This window comes from Falco biarmicus, chromosome 4, assembly GCF_023638135.1.
Source record: "Falco biarmicus isolate bFalBia1 chromosome 4, bFalBia1.pri, whole genome shotgun sequence".
Taxonomy (NCBI): domain Eukaryota; kingdom Metazoa; phylum Chordata; class Aves; order Falconiformes; family Falconidae; genus Falco; species Falco biarmicus.
Genome location: NC_079291.1, coordinates 54533546 through 54550697, shown reverse-complemented (window position 1 = coordinate 54550697; position 17152 = coordinate 54533546).

Below are 17152 nucleotides of genomic sequence, written 5' to 3'. Positions count from 1 at the left end.
CTCCTTTTCTCAGTCTGATGTGTTTTAGGTAGTTCTTTCATTTGCCTGCTCTTCAGAGACCACGTGTTGTTCTGAGCCTGCAATGTCTCCTCCTACCTCGCAACTTACTCTTTATCTTTCTCTTGCTTCTGGCATCCTTCTACCATTCATGCAGCACTCCACACTTTTTGAATTGTTATCTTGTGTGCTGATTGCGATCCTTATCCTTCTTTAAATCTCATTTATTTTCTAAGGCTCTAATAAAAATCCCCCAGGCTCTAACAAAACCTTTTGAAATGGGCTGGTTGGTGCTTCTTGCATTGACATCAGCAGCCTCTAGATGAGTCTAAGCTGCTTTCCCTTAATATCTTAATTCATTAAGCTGCAAGACCTTACTGGTGAATAGCCTTCTTGTCTTCTAGCCTGCAAACTCCAAATATTAGTAAAGTTGGCTTATGAGTGAGTAAGAGTTAACTCACTAATGCTGAGCCTGCAAGCGTTGAGAAGAGCTGCAAAACTGAGATCCAGACAGGTTTAAAAATACAACGGTTTGCCACCAAGGGAACTGAAATCTTGGTTTCCTGTGGCTTTATATTGTGTGGTTGGATTATTCTCCATCAAATTAAGTGCAGGCTCTGACTGAAACTTTTCCTGAATTTGTAACAGCATTTGTAACAGTCTGCACTCAGGGGGATTCTCTGATGTCTAACTCCATAATTAAACTCATGCTGAACTAATTTAAGTTTCTTTCCTCTGCACTGGAATCTCTTTTCACAAAACTTTTACAGACTAAATGCATTTAAGACTTCAGTTCCTCTCTTCAGAGTTTCACTGACACTGGCTGAGTGGCTCAGATGTTAAGAGAACACACGGAGCAGTGTGATTGCCAACCCCTTTTTGTCTCAAACCAACCTTAGAAAAACGGTTGGAGCAGGATTCATGATCCAAATCTTTTGAAAATTGATGGCAGTTTCCTAGTGATGGGAATGGATGGAGGATCATCTACAAAATTCTCTGCTTGTCTTTAGTGTAAAGTGTCAGTAAAACTCAACAGATACTCGCTGGATGACAAATATACTGTCAGTATCCATCATCCACGGGCATGAATAAAAACCATTTTGGCATGTCAGAAGACGTAGAGAGCAAGGTTGATTCCTGTTTTACATATAATTTGTTAAGACACTTTCATTCTAAGTAAAAAATGGGAGATAGAACTTTGTAGAAATTTAAAATATCTCCCCTTTTCATGGAGTTATTTTTGAAGCGTGCTCCTATAGAATTAGAAAGCATGGACAACTTACTGTATAAATGAGGTAAAAAGCAAGAGTATAATTTGGTTTTTGGAAGTCATTAGACAAAATCCCAGATTTTTAAGCAGCCAGAGGGCACTTGCATACTTGCCTTTTGAAAGAGATTCTGCTTGTCTGGGTAGTGTACACATCTGGCTTTTATAGTTATTGGGCAGCACAGGGGGGCATGCTTGCGTTGATTTAGGTACTTGTTCTGAATGGGGAAACCACAAAAGTGGCTTGACAGGGTCTGGGTGCTGGTAGAGAGTGGGAAGGAGTGGGCTGCGGTTGTGCATAGTCAGGGAATAAAGTACTGGTGTCTATCAATCTAAGAATGCTGCCCGTGAAAACAGAAAGGACTGGCTCCTCCACCCCCCAGTTTTTCACGCTGATGAAGCTAGGTAATGGCACAGGGTTAAATTTGCCCCCATTCACTGTGCTGCCTTGCTGTGCATTAGGTTTGAACATTTTTGAGGCAGGCATCATCTTCCCCCGTTGAAATCCCAGTTGACGGCTAATGCCCATCTGCCTTGTAGAAATGTCAAATGAAAAAACAAAGATGACGTGGCCTCTAATGTGAGGAACCACTTCGAAAACAATTTCTGCAGTGCTTTCTGAACACAGTGTTATTTTCCTCTGCAGAAACACTGAGAAAGGGAGTGCCTGTAAAAGTGTATTGGGATTTAGTCAAGCCTGTCTTGTACTAAGTCTCCCTGAATAAACGTTATTTTTCCAAAACATGTATTTTAGAAAGGTGGGTTTTATTTAACTGCAAGGAATGGCCAGTGCCTTCTAGTCACTTGTAAGCATTGTGTAGTGATTAATTATTCTCTCCTAAAAATTTGGGTTTATTTCTTGCTGGAATTTGTTTCACTTCAGACATTGGACCATGTTATGCCTTTCTCTGCTAACCTAAAGATCCTGTTAAGTCAGAAAAATCTTCTCCTTTGAGTAGGTATTTACAGACTAATTCACCACTTAAGCCAAATTGAGCATTTTTAAATCTCTTGGTGCAAAGCTGAGTTTTACAGACCTTGAATTATTTTGCTTTATCCTTTGTGAACCCTTTTCTGACCTCCCCACTCTAAAAATGATGATGACAAAAATGTAATGGGCTGATCTCTGGTCATGATATCTCCATGGTCTTGTGAACAGGTGGTCCTATGTTCCCATGGGATATTCCTATTTTTAGATTTCACAGTTCCACAGCCATCTCAGAGTATTGTTAAGACATCACCTGAGGTATATAGAGAAGATGTATATTTATTCTTTTTAGCTTAATAATGTAATGCTTTGCCTTTTAGGCTTCACTGGAATTTTAAAGTAAACTATAGCATTTTATTATGTTTTTTCACTCTCTCCTCTTGCCTGTTTATCTGAAAACTTCAGAGAAATTAACTTCTTTTTTTGTTTTTGTAAAGTAAGATGTGCATGCTTAGGGGTAGAAAAGTCTCCCAAAAGGTTTTGCTGTCTGCTCTTCACTGCATCCCAGTCAAGTCCTAAGAGCTGATGAAACAGCAGTCACCGATGATTCAGAGAAAGCTTGTGGGTAACTAATCCATATTCCTCATCACTTCATTGTGTGTTCCTTGTTCTGGTGTTATCAGGCAGCAGAGTTAAAACATTTTTTTCACCCACCAAATATATGATTAAGCCACGGAACTTGTTGCTACAGAAAAATATGAAAACCAGGTGGGATGGGACAATTTCACACAATTGCTCCACTTTTGGCTATTAAACACAATCATTCAGCTGCAACCCTCAGTTCAGAAAATTGCTAGTCATCTTCTTGCTAGGAGTGTACATCATGTCGTCTTGTGAAGGAGACTTCTGCAGAGTTGTCAAAGCCAGCTCAGTGGGCATGAGTACCCTGAGGATAAGTTTCTACAGCACATGATTCCTGCCAATAGCAGAGAGAGACATCCCGGCCAAAAGGTGTCGTAAGCATCAGGGCTACAGGAATGAAAGGATTTAAAATGAGATTAAAGAAGAAAAATGGGCTTGTAATGACTGCAAGACATTCGTTTCTCAGTGTTGCTTGAGTATCAACAAGTCTCTGGGACCTCTGCTCCGCAGCAAGTGGTGTCTCTTTTGCCTCAGCCGATGCTGGGGTTACACTGTCCACAGTGAAACAAGCTTCTACAGAGAGAAGTAACCTGGGGTTTACTTCTGGGTTTGGTCCTATTAGTCTTTGCTTTTTTTTTAGAAGCACTCCAGCACAGCACATTCCAAGAAGGGCTTTCAGTAATAGGAACAGAGCTCAGGAAGCTATCGGGCTTCTTCCTCTCTCTGGGCAATAAGAAGATGTACTTTCTCATTATGGAGCTTTGTTGTGGGCACATTAATCTGAAACCAGGAAGAAAAGACCAACAAGTACTAAGGGTGATATGGGATTTGCTGATGTTTCGTGAAGGCAGCTAGATTGCTGCAGTACAGCTGGGAAATAGGAATATTAAAGTCTACTCTAAACTTCATTTTACTGTAATGATTCTTAAAATATTGGCTCTTTGCTTTAAGAGACTGTGGTTGTACAGTGGCTATGCATTTCTGGAGAAAGTATCTCTAAGTTGGGTATTAAGACTAATTTATCAAATTGAGAGGAAATGAGCAAAAGAGTTAGATTATTATTTTTTTTTAAGCCCAAATGTGATTTCTGGCCCCAGATTTTTTGAGTAAAAATTGAAGATAAATCTTAAGGTAAGAAAAAATAAACTATAAATGTAATAACTTGCTAGAGCACTTTATGAACCCTCAGTACAAACAATATTTCTTGTGATAGCTTTGAAGATGGAATTTGGTCATATTTCATGTGCCGATGCATACAACAGTAGCTGTAGTATGTGACAGACGTAATTTTTTTTGAGATAGCCTATATCCCATCAGAGCAAAGACCTACCACCCAGAACTCATATTATACTTTGTTATTTTGATCACTATAAATCTACAAGTGTTTTGTTGAGGGGAAACAAACGACAGCAAAAAGCTGGATTATCATCTCTTCCAGTTTAGTTGAGTTCTTTATTTCTTTCGTTGGACTTCAATTTGAAGTGGACTCTAGAAATGCTGTTTGCAATGAAATCATGTCAAAGAGCCAGGTCTTTAATTCATGAAAGTAATGACGCTCCACAGAAGTCAGCAGAATTGCTCCAGATAACCCCAGCGGAGGTCTGCTCCATCTGTTCGGTGTCAGAACAGCTTAAAGCAGGGCTGATATCATTCTTCCTAGGTTCAGTTTGCTGTACAGTTATTAAGGGTGACCTCATCCTGTTCAGCTCTAGATGTCTGTAATCTAGTCATCTGCAGCTGAACCCAGCCAGCCTGTGCTCCTTTTAGTCAACAGGTCAGGTGAATTGCACCCTAAAATTGTCTGTTCCAGGGAGATGGATGAAATATGAAGTAGGGATCTAACCTTTGTAAAAAGAGGCAGAAAACAGATATTTCAAGTCCTTTGTAGATGGTTATGAGCTTGTTTTGCTCTTGGTCTGCATTTGAAAGAAATGTACTTGTATTAATGTGAATGTGTCCTGTGTTTGAGTGGGCTATACACCTGGGACATACACCAGGTACCCATACTTGCTTGGATTTGAATTTGGAGCAAGAGAAGAGCAAGCGTGTCTACCAGCACAGTGCCTCTGAGGCTGCATCCTAACTATGACCAGCCCTATCCCATGCAAGGACCTGACGTGATTTACATGTACTAATGCAGCAAGGTGGGTGAGCAGCTGAGCCAGCACTACCCAGTGTCCCCCTCAGCTGTGCGAATCCACAGCTAGGTAGCATGGGATATGAGAAAAGCTGCTGTAGGCGTGCCTTCTGGCTGGTTTTACCCCGCAGACTGCTTTTGTGTTTCACAGGCATCATCTAGCACATCTCAGTCATTTGAAGCAGGTACCCAAAGAGGGGAAGGAAGATGCAGAGTGCGTAGCCCTCAGGACTAACCTGCTGATAAGGAGACAGTACACAGCGAGTATCATGGAAGTACACTTATTTACACCACATGTTTTCCTTTCCCTTGTTTTGCTGCTATATCTCAAGGAGGCTGCCTGTGTCTCCTGTTGCCATAGAGCCTGCACCAGCCAGGCAGCAAAAACGGAGTTGGGTCAGAATAGCAATTTTTGGCCTCTTGTGATTACTGCAGCCTAGTGAAAACTCAAAAAGCCTGGAATTTGTTGTAAATGTGAGGGGAATATGAAGGAAGCCTGCTAGCCATCTTTTCACATCTCCTTGTCATTTGTGCTGCTTTATTCTGCTCCAGCTCACAGTAGCTGCCCAGCGAACAAGCTGAAATACAGTTTAGAGCGCCCAAGCCAGGGCAGGAATACTGAGGATGACCTTGCCTTGCAACAAGGACCCCGGTGCTGTGCGCCTTGCAATATAATATTGTGGTGATGGGCAACATCAGTGTCCTTAAATTTGATTTTTACTCTCAGGAGCAGACTCTGGACAGCAGTTATTGCAGCAGGCTTTAAAGGGAATGGTGAGTGGCAAACACTATGCTAGAGAGTGATTTCTCCACAATTTACCCTTGACGCCTTCTCCGTCTTTCCTAGCACAGCTCAGAAAAGGTGTGAGGAAGTAGCAGCAGCTGCTTCATTGGAACCTGTGTGTACCTGCCAGGGTGGTGAGCTGGGACAGTGGCTCCGTTGCTCAAAAAGCAATGTGAGGATGTCGTTGTAGGAACAGATGACACCAAACTGTATCTCATCCTGCCCTGAGCCACTTCCAGTCCTGAATTCAGAAGTACAATGTAGTGGTGCAGCTAACACAGCCTGCTCCTCCTGTCTGCTTCTAACCAATACAGACTTTTTTCTGGATTTAGTTACTCAGAGAAAAAAAAAAAATTCTCTTAAAAGATCCTTAAATCTGTGTCCAGAGATAAAATTATATTAGTGCACAAGTTAGCCTGCCTCAGGACCTGGGCAATAATCTAAATCAGTCATCAGTCCAACATACAGCAGCACAATACGCAGTGAAAAAAAACCCCAAACCCACATCATCTTTTTCCCTAAGCAAAGACTCCAATATAGTGATAACATTTAACCTTCTCTCCTATTCTGTAAATATCTGTCCCCTGAGAACACAGACAATGGTTTAAACCCAACTGTTCAGTCCATCAGAGCTCCAGAGACATCCTGCTGTTCTAAAATGGTGACTGTGAAACAGGATGGCGATATGTCTAATTATAAAAATACCCTGTGATACCATTTGGGAGTCAATTTAGTATTCAAGAAGTGTCTTGGAGCAGGATAGAGGCTTTCTTATTTTTCATTCTCCTCTGTGATATCATCTGTGTAGGAGGCAGCTGTTAGAAGGCCTGCAGGAGCTTGAGAATTTGTCTGAAAGCCATAAAGTTCCACAAATATATTCAAAAGCTTTGTACAGTTTCCACCGGAATTTGGGCTGCAAGTTTATGATGAAACCAGAAAACTTTCTCTGCCTATTATCTTTTTTGATGTGAATGTTTCAAAACATCTAATTTGAAATATTAAAATATGTAATAAAGAAGAGGTATAAATACTTTCCTGGAATCAGCCCCCATGCAAGAAATTAATTACAGAAGAGAATTCTCTGCCACAGCTAGCCGTACGTCTGTTTGCATCTAGGGCTGCCGTTCATTGCTATTCAGAGGTACTTTCAAACTGTTTTGCACTATCGTGTTAATTAAGATGATGTTTTCATTAGTTTCAGTTCACATATTATTTTAATCTAGATATTTGAAGAGAAGGATTTTAGCAGATAATGGAATGTGGGCAGCGCGGTGGAGGCTACAGGGAGCTCATTACCCTTTTCTCAATTCATTGTAGTTTCATCAGTCATTAATTCCACTTTAAGCTTCCCTGTTGTTAGAATGTACTTTGTGAGTGACTTTATTTTTCATATTGAACAATGTGCCACTTTCTACACATAATACAAAGGTAGAATGCAATTATTGGCAGTATTAGAATACTTCAAAAGGTTTAAAGATGTGGAAGAAGGCTCCCTGAGGAGGGTGCGTTTGAGAGTGTTTGAGACAGCAACACAAATAACCTTGTAAGGCTGCAGAAAAAGGCAGAGAAGGGATGGTGTTGAACTTGATCTCTCTTATATCACAGAGTCATGGAGTGAGATAGGTTGGAAGAGACCTCTCTGGTCCAAGTCCCTGCTTAAAGCAGGGCTGACTTCAATGTTAGGTTGTGTTACCCAGGTCCTTTCCCAAGTGGGCTGTGAATGTCTCCAAGGATGGAGATTCCTCAGCCTCTGAGGATACTGATTCCAGGCTTTGACTACCCTCATGGTGATAAACTTTTACGTATATCTAATAGGAGTTTTCCTGGTGGGAAGTAGCATCTCTTAGCCCTTGTTCTATTGCTGTTCACCTCTGAAAGAAGTGTTGGTGTGTCTTCTCTCTATAACACTCCTGATTAGGAAGTTAAAGGCAGTAATAAGATCCTCCCTTAGATCCACTCTCTTTTCCAGGCTGAACTAACCCAGCTTTTACAGCCTCCCATGGTACTTTATCTGCTCCAGACCCTGGAGCACCGCGGTGGCCATCTGCTGTACTTGCTCTGGTATGTCTGTGTGTCTCTCATCCACGGGAGCCCAAGTGAGACGCAGTACTCCACATGGTACTCCATATGCTGTCTTTCAAATGGCAGACAGAGGAAAAGACCAATTCCCTTGACTTGATGTCTGTGCTTTTGCCTAGTATTTGGTTGCTTTTACTTGGTGCACTGCTCACTCATGTTCAACTTGTCCACCAGCACCCACAGGTCCTTGCCTGTGGAGCTGCTTTCCAGCTGGCTGGCCTCTAGCCTGTGCCACCGTGCAGGTTATTCCTTCCCACATACAGGGCTTTGCGATTGCTGAACTCCGGGAAATTTCTGCCAGCTCATTTCTCCAGCCTGTTAAGTCCCCCCAAATGGCAACCCTCCAGTGTATCGACTACTTCTCTCCTGTTTGCTGTCATCTGCAAGGTTGCTGACTGGAGTCCATGCTTTTGTCCCGTTGTCAACATAATGCTCAACACTGTTGGCCCTAGTATAAACCCATGAGCCGTAGGCCTCCAGTGGTGCTGTTAACCTCTTACTGCTGCTCCCTGTGTCTAACAATTTGGACAGCCATCCACTCATCTTTTACACAACACATCTGGTCCATATGTCACCACTGTGGCTAAAAGGATATCATGGGATGCCCTGCTGAAATATTTCTATATCAACCACCACTGCTCTTTTCTTGTCTTCTCTTACTGTAGAATGCAATCATGTTTGTCAGGTATGATTTGCTCCTGGCAAATCTGTCCTGGCTGATCCCAAACACCTGCCTGTCCCACGCATGGCTGGAACTTGCTTCAAGAAGGGTGTGCTCCATAGACTTCCCAGGGCTGGGGCAAGGCTGGTCTGCCATTTCCCAAGTTCCCCTTTGGTGCTGTCCTTGAAGAGGTATATGATGTTTGCCTTTTTCAAGTCATCAGAAGCCTCCACAGTCACCATGACCTTTCAAAGACTTAAAGAACAGATTCTTAATGACATCAGCCAGCAGCCTTGGATGCATCCTGCCTGGTCTTACATACTTTGGTACAGACTTACGTAGTCCTTAACTTGATGATCTTCTACCACAAGTAGCACGTCGCTGCCCTTGACTCTGCCCTAAGCACAGGGATGTGGGAGGACTGAGAGAAGACCTTTCCAGTAAAGACAAGGCAGTGAAAACACAAAATACCTCAAAATACCTCATTTTTCTGTGGAGGGTTAATGTCCACACCCACATAAATTCACACATATGTGCTCATATCTTTATATCCTCCCCCCACCTGATTCACACACAAGAACCAAGGGCAGCACTATGTATATACATACAAAACCTTGTGCTCTGACATCCCTGTCTCCTTTTAACTCTGCAAATGTATTATATGTGTATTACGGCCCTCACCTGGGAGCTGGAAGCAAGCTCCCCAAAATGGGTTGAGCTGGTGTGGTGGTTTAACCTCCAGCTGGCAACTAAGGCCCACACAGCCACTCGCTGGCTTCCTGCTGGTGGAATGGGGAAAACGGTCGGAAGGGTATAAGTGAAAAAATTCTTGGGTTGGGATAAAGACAGTTTAATAGCTAAAGCAAAAGCCACGCACTCAAGCAAAGAAAACAAGGAATTCATTCATTGCTTCCCATGGGCAGGCAGGTGCTCAGCCACCATCAGGACAGCTGGGCTACAGTACCAGTAATGGCTCCTTGGGAAGAAAAATGTCATCACTGAACATCTCCCCCTTCTTCCTCCTCCCCCAGCTTTATGTGCTGAGCATGATGTCATATGGTAAGAAATGTCCCCTTGGCTGGGGGGGCGGGGGCCAGCTGTCCCACCCGTGTCCCCTCCCAGCTCCTTGTGCCCCCCAGCCAGCGCTGGTGGGGTGAGGTGAGGAGCAGAGAAGCCCTTGGCTCTGTGTGAGGCTGCTGGGCAATAACGAAAACATCCCTCTGTTATCAACGCTGTTTCCAGCACAAATCCAAAACACAGCCCTGTAACAGCTACTGTGAAGAAAATTAACTCCATCCCAGCCAAAACCAGCGCAGCTGGTTACAGATTTATGGCTGTACTATGTTTCATTAATAGATTTACTCTCTTCTGTTGGTTGCTTATGAGGTGTCACAGCTTGGTCAGATCCAGAAGTGAAGGGTGCCCCTAGGAAAATGAAGTGATGGCAGGTTATAAGTCAGCTCTTAAGCAGATGTATGCAGGGAAAGGTAGGACAGAGAACTACCAATGATCAGAAAAGCTGAAGAATAATCCTGGCACAGTCATATAACTCACAGAGCATATTAGGTGCTGAAATTCTTATCCCTCATTTTCTTGATGAATCATGCAACAAGAGCAGAAAATGGCTAATATGAATCTTGTCTCAAGACTATGATTGCAGCAGTAATAAGGAATGATGTAAACTTAACTCATTCTTGTTACAGAGTACTAAAGGGAGTGACTTGGACTACAGGAGCAGTGTGCAGTCAGTGCAGAAGTTTGCTATGAAATATCTCTTTAATCACCATTCATAATTTTTGACCTCTGTTTAACAAGAGTGGTTCTTGTGTAAAAGTGACAGAAAACAAACGCCTCTTGGCTGTACCCTTTCATCAGCAAAGAGAATTTTATTTAAAGGAAGGATTTTTTGTAAGGATTATAGAATCATAGAATGATTTGGATTGGAAGGGACATTTAAAGGTCATCTAGCCTAACCCCCTGCAATAATCTCCAACAGGTTGCTCAGAACTTGAAAGTGTCCAGGGATGGGGCATCTACCACCTCTCTGGTCTACCTCTTCCAGTGTTTCCCTAAATATTACTGAAAAAAAAAAATGTGGTAAAAAATGCCATCCTTATATCTAGTCCAAATCTACTCTCGAAGGCCATGAAACATTTGCTCACAGGCAACATTCTGGCCAGGCTCAGTGCTGGTTTGCTTTACTTGAACATGAAATCTTGCAGAAAACAAAATATATGCTATAGAAACCATGGGAAAAGGAGGCTTCTGTTCCTGGAGAACTCTCTTTACTGCTCTGTCTTTTGATTGCTTTCTACCCGATTTTAAGTGAAATATTACTAAACTAGTAAGCTCTACCCCTTTAGTTGGCTTTTATGCAGCTTTAATGTGTCTCAGTGTCTTAGGACGGGGGCACAGCCTTTGGAGGTCACTTTTTGCAGTCCTCTGGGGCAGCACGCTGCTGAGCTGTCAGAACACGATTACCAGGTGTCTGCCCCTTTTACTTGATTCTGTCAAATTCTGAGGACTCTCAAAAGCTTGATTCCCTTAAAGATCTTGTCTTCATTTCTCATTAGTGACGTGATTGAAAAGATTCTTTCTGGAACATGATAGCTTGGCTTAGCACTGTCCATTTTGCCAAATTTTTGTCGCTTTTTTTTTTTTTTTTTTTTAAACTGTGGAATCACTTTTCTTCATTTGTTTGAAATGCTTTGTTATCAGCATCTCTGGTGGTTTTTTTTGGTACGTTAGTATTTCTTTAATGCCTCCATTTATCTATGGCCAAATGAGAACTGTCTCACTTTATTGGGATTTTCTGATTCTGGTATTTTCCTTTCTGTCACTGTAGGAGTTTGTTTGTTCAGTCCTGAAAAGAATCCCAGACAACAGTGTTAGTATTTTGATAGCAGAAATATGCGCACAGGCTGATTTTCTTGTATTTGCAATGTTTCTCCTCAAGTGATTTGTTTCTGGTTCACCTTGCAGACTTGCAGATTCAATGCAAAGCTTTTTATCATGTTTGCATGCAGGTTTACTGCTTGTTTCAGATCATTAGCTGCTCTTGAAAGTGTTTTTGCTATTACTAATGGCACCCAAGCTGAACCTCAGTTGTGATGAAGTACTGCCATATTTGCAAAATTCTCTGTGGTGATATCTGTTAGAGTTTCTTTTTTGGGTCTTGCAGCCAGTGCTCATTGATTAGTTTCTGCTTTGAAAATGCAATTCCAGAGGAAACTTGGAAATGTTATTCATAGATCCTTACTTAGGTCAATATAGAAAATGTACCATCTATTTCAATTTGTGTACACATCTTCAAGTAGCTCTCAAACCTGTGGGTGCGTAAGAGGCTAATAAACAACGTGCTCTATGGCTCCCAGCAGCACTGTTCCCAACCCTCCCTGCTGCTTCTGTGAGGAGAGTTTGATGTTTCAACAGGTCAAAAGTTGTTGTTTGCTGCTGATGCCAAAAGGTTCTTTTTTTCTTGTGCTCTTCTGGTTCTGTAGCATCAACACGCATTTGCTAATCTAGCACAGGTTCTCTGAGCTTTGCAGAAAGCTTACACTTACACCTCTGATTTTTGAACTGTTTTATCTTCTAGCCTTGACACATGTAATATAACTTGAAAATGAGTTTCATGGGACAAGGTATTTTGCACCTGAGAATGATAGGGTCTTGCTTGAAAGTAAGGTTTGGCTTCTTCTATGGCTTAAGATCCTTTGCTTTAGTTATTCCTAATGTTTGCTGCAGCTCAAATCCCTATGCCATCAGTATGCCCTTTCACATTTCTCAGATACACAATGTCTGGCTTGTTGTCCAGTGAAATTTCTTTGGAGACAAACATATTCCTATAGAATGCTTAAATGGTGAGGTTGGCATGGATGTAAAGGATTCACCTCTGCTTATCAATTTAGTACTCTGTTTTCCCATTTTGCTCTCTCTCATGGCACAGAAGCTGCAAGAAGTGTCATTGTGGATTATTTGCTGCATCCCATGGCCTCATCTTGAGGGAAAGGGAATGCTCAGCTCCTTCTCTTATTAATTTTGACACTGTTGCAACTTTTTGACCAATTGCATATCAGAATTGAAAACTGTGCAGTCCAAGATAACAGTCCAGAATTCTTCCAAGTTGAAGAAAATGGTGCCTACTGCAATAGAACTTACTGTGCAAGGGAAATGTGCTGGAGGGCCACCTCCCTCTGATGGAGTTGCATAAGTACACCCAAGCTATCAACATATGACACTTACCTAACCTGTTTTAGAAAACTGTATGAGGAATATTGAGCAGCTTCTCTAGATGGCATGCAAATATTTTTTTAATTTTGATATAACATTGCCTTCCTCCTTGCTTCACTGGTAGCCCAGGAGAAATAAAATCTGCTGATTTGGCTCTTCTCCGAATAACGACTCTTGCTTTTGTATAACAGATGCCACAGGCTCCACATCTTTTCTGAACTCCTGTGGTTTTGGTGATATACTGTGTTGAGTCATAGGATACTCTTTTGGTGAAACCTAGCAGTTCCCAATGTGCTTAATTTGGTTGCCTTCTTTAGCTATACTTGTTCCTCTGTGTCCATCTTGTATGTGTTAGGTGTGTTATTGGAATACTATTTAATTAACAAGATCTCTTAAGAACAATGTTTAAAAATCCTTTCTGTGTTTAGAACATATCTTACTGATTTGTTGGTATACTGGAGCATAAGCGTTGCACAACAGCATAACCTTTTTTCCATTGCCTGTGCAGGCTTGAACAGGAACGTTTCCTGCACTTGTGCTGATTGCCGTGTTTCTGGCATTGCTTCCTGCTTTCCACCCTTTGCAAAATACATCAAATGTCTCTATTGCGTTTTTTCCACAATTTTGCTTACATATGCTTATTGATATATCTTCCTGGCCTTTCTCTAGGGTTCTGTATAACTGTTTCTTTTGCTGCTTGATATATGCGTATCTGTATATATCTTGACTTCTGTGGTGTCAAATCCATCCCAGTAGAGCTCAGGAACTTGCTTTTTAATAGTTATAACCTGTCTGGTTTTTAATAAGAAAGTCTTTTATGACCCCATCTTCAGCGAAAAGAGTCCCTAAATTTGTCTTTTCATTCCATCTCCTCCTGATTGCAGTTTTTTAATAAGTAACACACAAGGCTCTAGACTTGCTATGGATCTGTAAACACATTTCCATCTTTGCTGAGTTTTTCTATTAATTTTCACAGAATACATTGAATTCACAGGATGAAGGAAAAATAAGGTAAATGAGACTTTCTTCAAAAAATTGGCAGAAACCTGACATTCACAAGCCCTAAATCTCACGGTGGACTTAAGCCACCATGGTATCTGCTGCAAAGGCCATGCAGCAGGGCACAAGCAACCCAGCAGCTTTCTGGAGGGCACTGATGGCCGCTTCTTGACGCAGATGATTGAGAAGCTGATGAGTAGGGAAACGCTCTGCTGAACCTCATGCTTACAAACAGGGAGACGGTGCTGGGGGATGTGAAGTGTGGCAGAAATCTTGATGACACTGACTGTGTGGATAGTAAAAGTCAGGGTTATGAAAGAAGGGAACAAGGCAAAAAGTAGAATCAGCGCTCCAGACTTTGATAGAACAAGTTTTGGCCTCTTCAGGGACCAGGGCCTTGGCCTGTCCAGTTTGAAAGTCTCCAAAGCCAGAGAGCACCACTCTCCCTGTGAATTCTTTTCCCCTCTTCCATTGTCCTGTCTTCTGTCCCTTCATGGTGCAGCTGCTGGATTGTCTTGCCTCTCTTCAGCAGCTAAACACTTTCACTGAACTGAACTGTTGAAGTCAATCTGCTGTGGTCAGCCATACAGACACAGGTTTCAATTTCAGTGACTTGTTCAGGTTTCCTCTTTTGTGGGGCTTTTATTCTCTCCAGTGAATGTTTCAGCACTGCAGGTCAAAGTGGTCATAAGGTTGCTGGGGAGAGGCAAGGATGAGAAAAAAAAAAAGGGCACAGCTGGTATTACTGTCATGCCATTCAGTCTGGGGCAGGTGTACAGGGAATGCCAACATGCATCTTGGAAGTAAATGCATGGCTACGTACCAGGAAGCTTTTGTTTTCCTTACCCAACAATGACGTTTGACATGGTGATGAGTAAAAATGGAGACCAGTGAAGATATTCGACTTGGAATTAGTCAGTCCCAGAAGTAGCATAAACAGTGATGACTTAAATGGATGTAAAAACCAGGCTGGGTTGTTCTTTGTAAAGTCATAAGACTGGATAGTAATCACTGTAATGCAAGAAGGATGAAGAATAAGCAGAAGGAGCTCTAAGTCTTTATGGAGGTTATTAGAAATGTATTTCAGAGAGTCTGTTTAGAAAGCTCTTTGAATATGCTTCTGGTGGACTTTGCTAAAGATGATTAAGATAACTAGAATAGGATGAACTTTGATTAGATACTGAACAATCGGAATAGACATTTGGTAGTGTCTAGACAAAGGCCAGGTTAGGTGAGAATGATCATGAAATGATACATCTATGATTCATAGGACTTGAAGGAAGGTAAGTAGCAAAACCGTAACAATGGTTTTCAAGCAGGAAGACTTCAACACTCATAAAATTTGTAGGTGTTGCCTGGGAGGCAAGCCTGATGGAACAGGGGATTTAAGAAAGCTGGCAGTTTCTTAAAGAGGAATATTAATAAGGCTCTCTCCTTGTGGAGGAGAGATAAGGAGTCAGTAAGAGATCATCAGCTTGGCTAAATTACGAGCCTTTCATTGACTTCAAACACAGGAGGAAAGCATACAGAAAGTAGAAACTAGGTCAGGCTACTAAGAAGGGGAATAAAGGCATTGCAAGAACTCTCATTGACCTAATCAAAAAGGTCAAGACATAAAGTGAGATGAAATAGCAAGGTGCTTTAGTTATGAGAAGTCCAGACGTTGACATTTAATAGACAGAAGATTTGGAGAAGCCTGAAGTGATGAATGCTTTATTCTGTATTGATCTTCACTTGCCATCAGGTGGACAGCACTATTAATACCAGTGCCCAACGAGTGAAATGCCTGCCTAGAGTAGAAGAACACAGCCAAAATGATCATGAGAAGTTTTTTGTTGAAGCAATTTTAGCAGCCCTTAGCATTTTTTTTTCTTTTTTTCTGAGGGTGCTTGGAGATAAGTAGGATACTTGGTGGGCGTAGAATGTGGATGGACACTAGGGATGTACGGTCTAGGGGAGATGACCGTACACTGATTAGTAATCTCAGAACAACGTAACACACAAGCACTTCATGTTGAAAGAAAGGATAGTGTCAGCGAAGTTCTTCAGGGGTGTCCTCTGAGTTTGGCTGTGCCCAGTGTTTGTGTTAGTGACACGTACAATGGAGAGAATACGGAGATAAGAATCCCTATCAGTGTGATACAGACCATAATTCAAAATTATCTTGACAGAATGGAGGTATGATCTGAAAAATGAGAATAGTATTTAATAGGGAATGGCTACATTTATGTAGGAATAATCAAGTCTATGAATATAGGATGAGAAAACTATCTGGACATTCAGAGATAGGTAGAGAGGTTATAGAGAACTGCAAACTAAACACAGGTGAATGACAGCAAGATGTTGCAAACCATTTAGTGTCACAGGGGACATGTGAACAGGAGCACAGTCTGCGATGTAATGCAGTTCTTCTGTGTAGTGAAAGGGTGGCCTTAGATGAAGAATTGTGCCATTTTTGGTGCTGTCCTTCAGGAAAGAGAAGAAAAAGATAACCTGTTCTCTAGCTGAGAACAGCTAGAAGTGTGATCTACAAGGAAATATCAAACCAATTGGGCTTGTTCAAGGTAACAAAAGAATGCTGAAGAGAACATAGTCTCTTCCTCATTTAATTTTATTATTATTTTTAATTATCCCCCCCCCCCTCCTTTTCTCTATTTAAAGAAAAGAAGAGAGTATCTTCTGTAAATGTATTTTGAAAATAGAAAGAGAAAAGGACTTGCAGCAAGGAAGATTCAAGTTGAGTTGTGGATACTCTATCATTAGAGCTGGTTTAAGAGCAGGTTTGACAAATATTCATCAGGAATGTCACCAAGGATCCTGCCTCAGGCAGGGACATGGGTGGACCAGTTAATGCCCTCTGGGATTTCTTCCAGCCTAATTTTCTGCGGTGTTCATGAATGAGATTTTTATTTTCACGGCTGTTTGGAGGCAATGACCCTTCTTACTAATGCCATACTGGCTTGTGAACAGAATGACATGAGGATGAATGTAAATAATGCTGACAGTAATCATTGTTTGTTGCCCTATCTTTAGTTTCAGACACCTAGTCACTGAAAAGAGGGATAACATCACATGCCATAGCCGACTGCTCACTTTATACCAACAGCTAGTGAAATTCAGATATAAGCGTTTGATTGAAAACTGTTTAACTCTGTAATGTGTAAATACTACATTCTCACTTCACAACAGATGAGTGAGCAGAAAAGTAAACATCTTTGTGATAATTTGTTCATAATACAGACAAATCTGTTCACAGTATGAAATTAAATCATTTTGCCAGCTTCTGAGAATTTTTTTTTCCAGTATTCATTATGCTTCAGAATTGAATTAATCTGAAAGAGCAACTTCAACAGGAAAAAGTATAATTGTTGAAAATAGAAGTTGGCCAGGGTGTTAGGACTAAGTTGTCCATCATCTGTCACCTACCA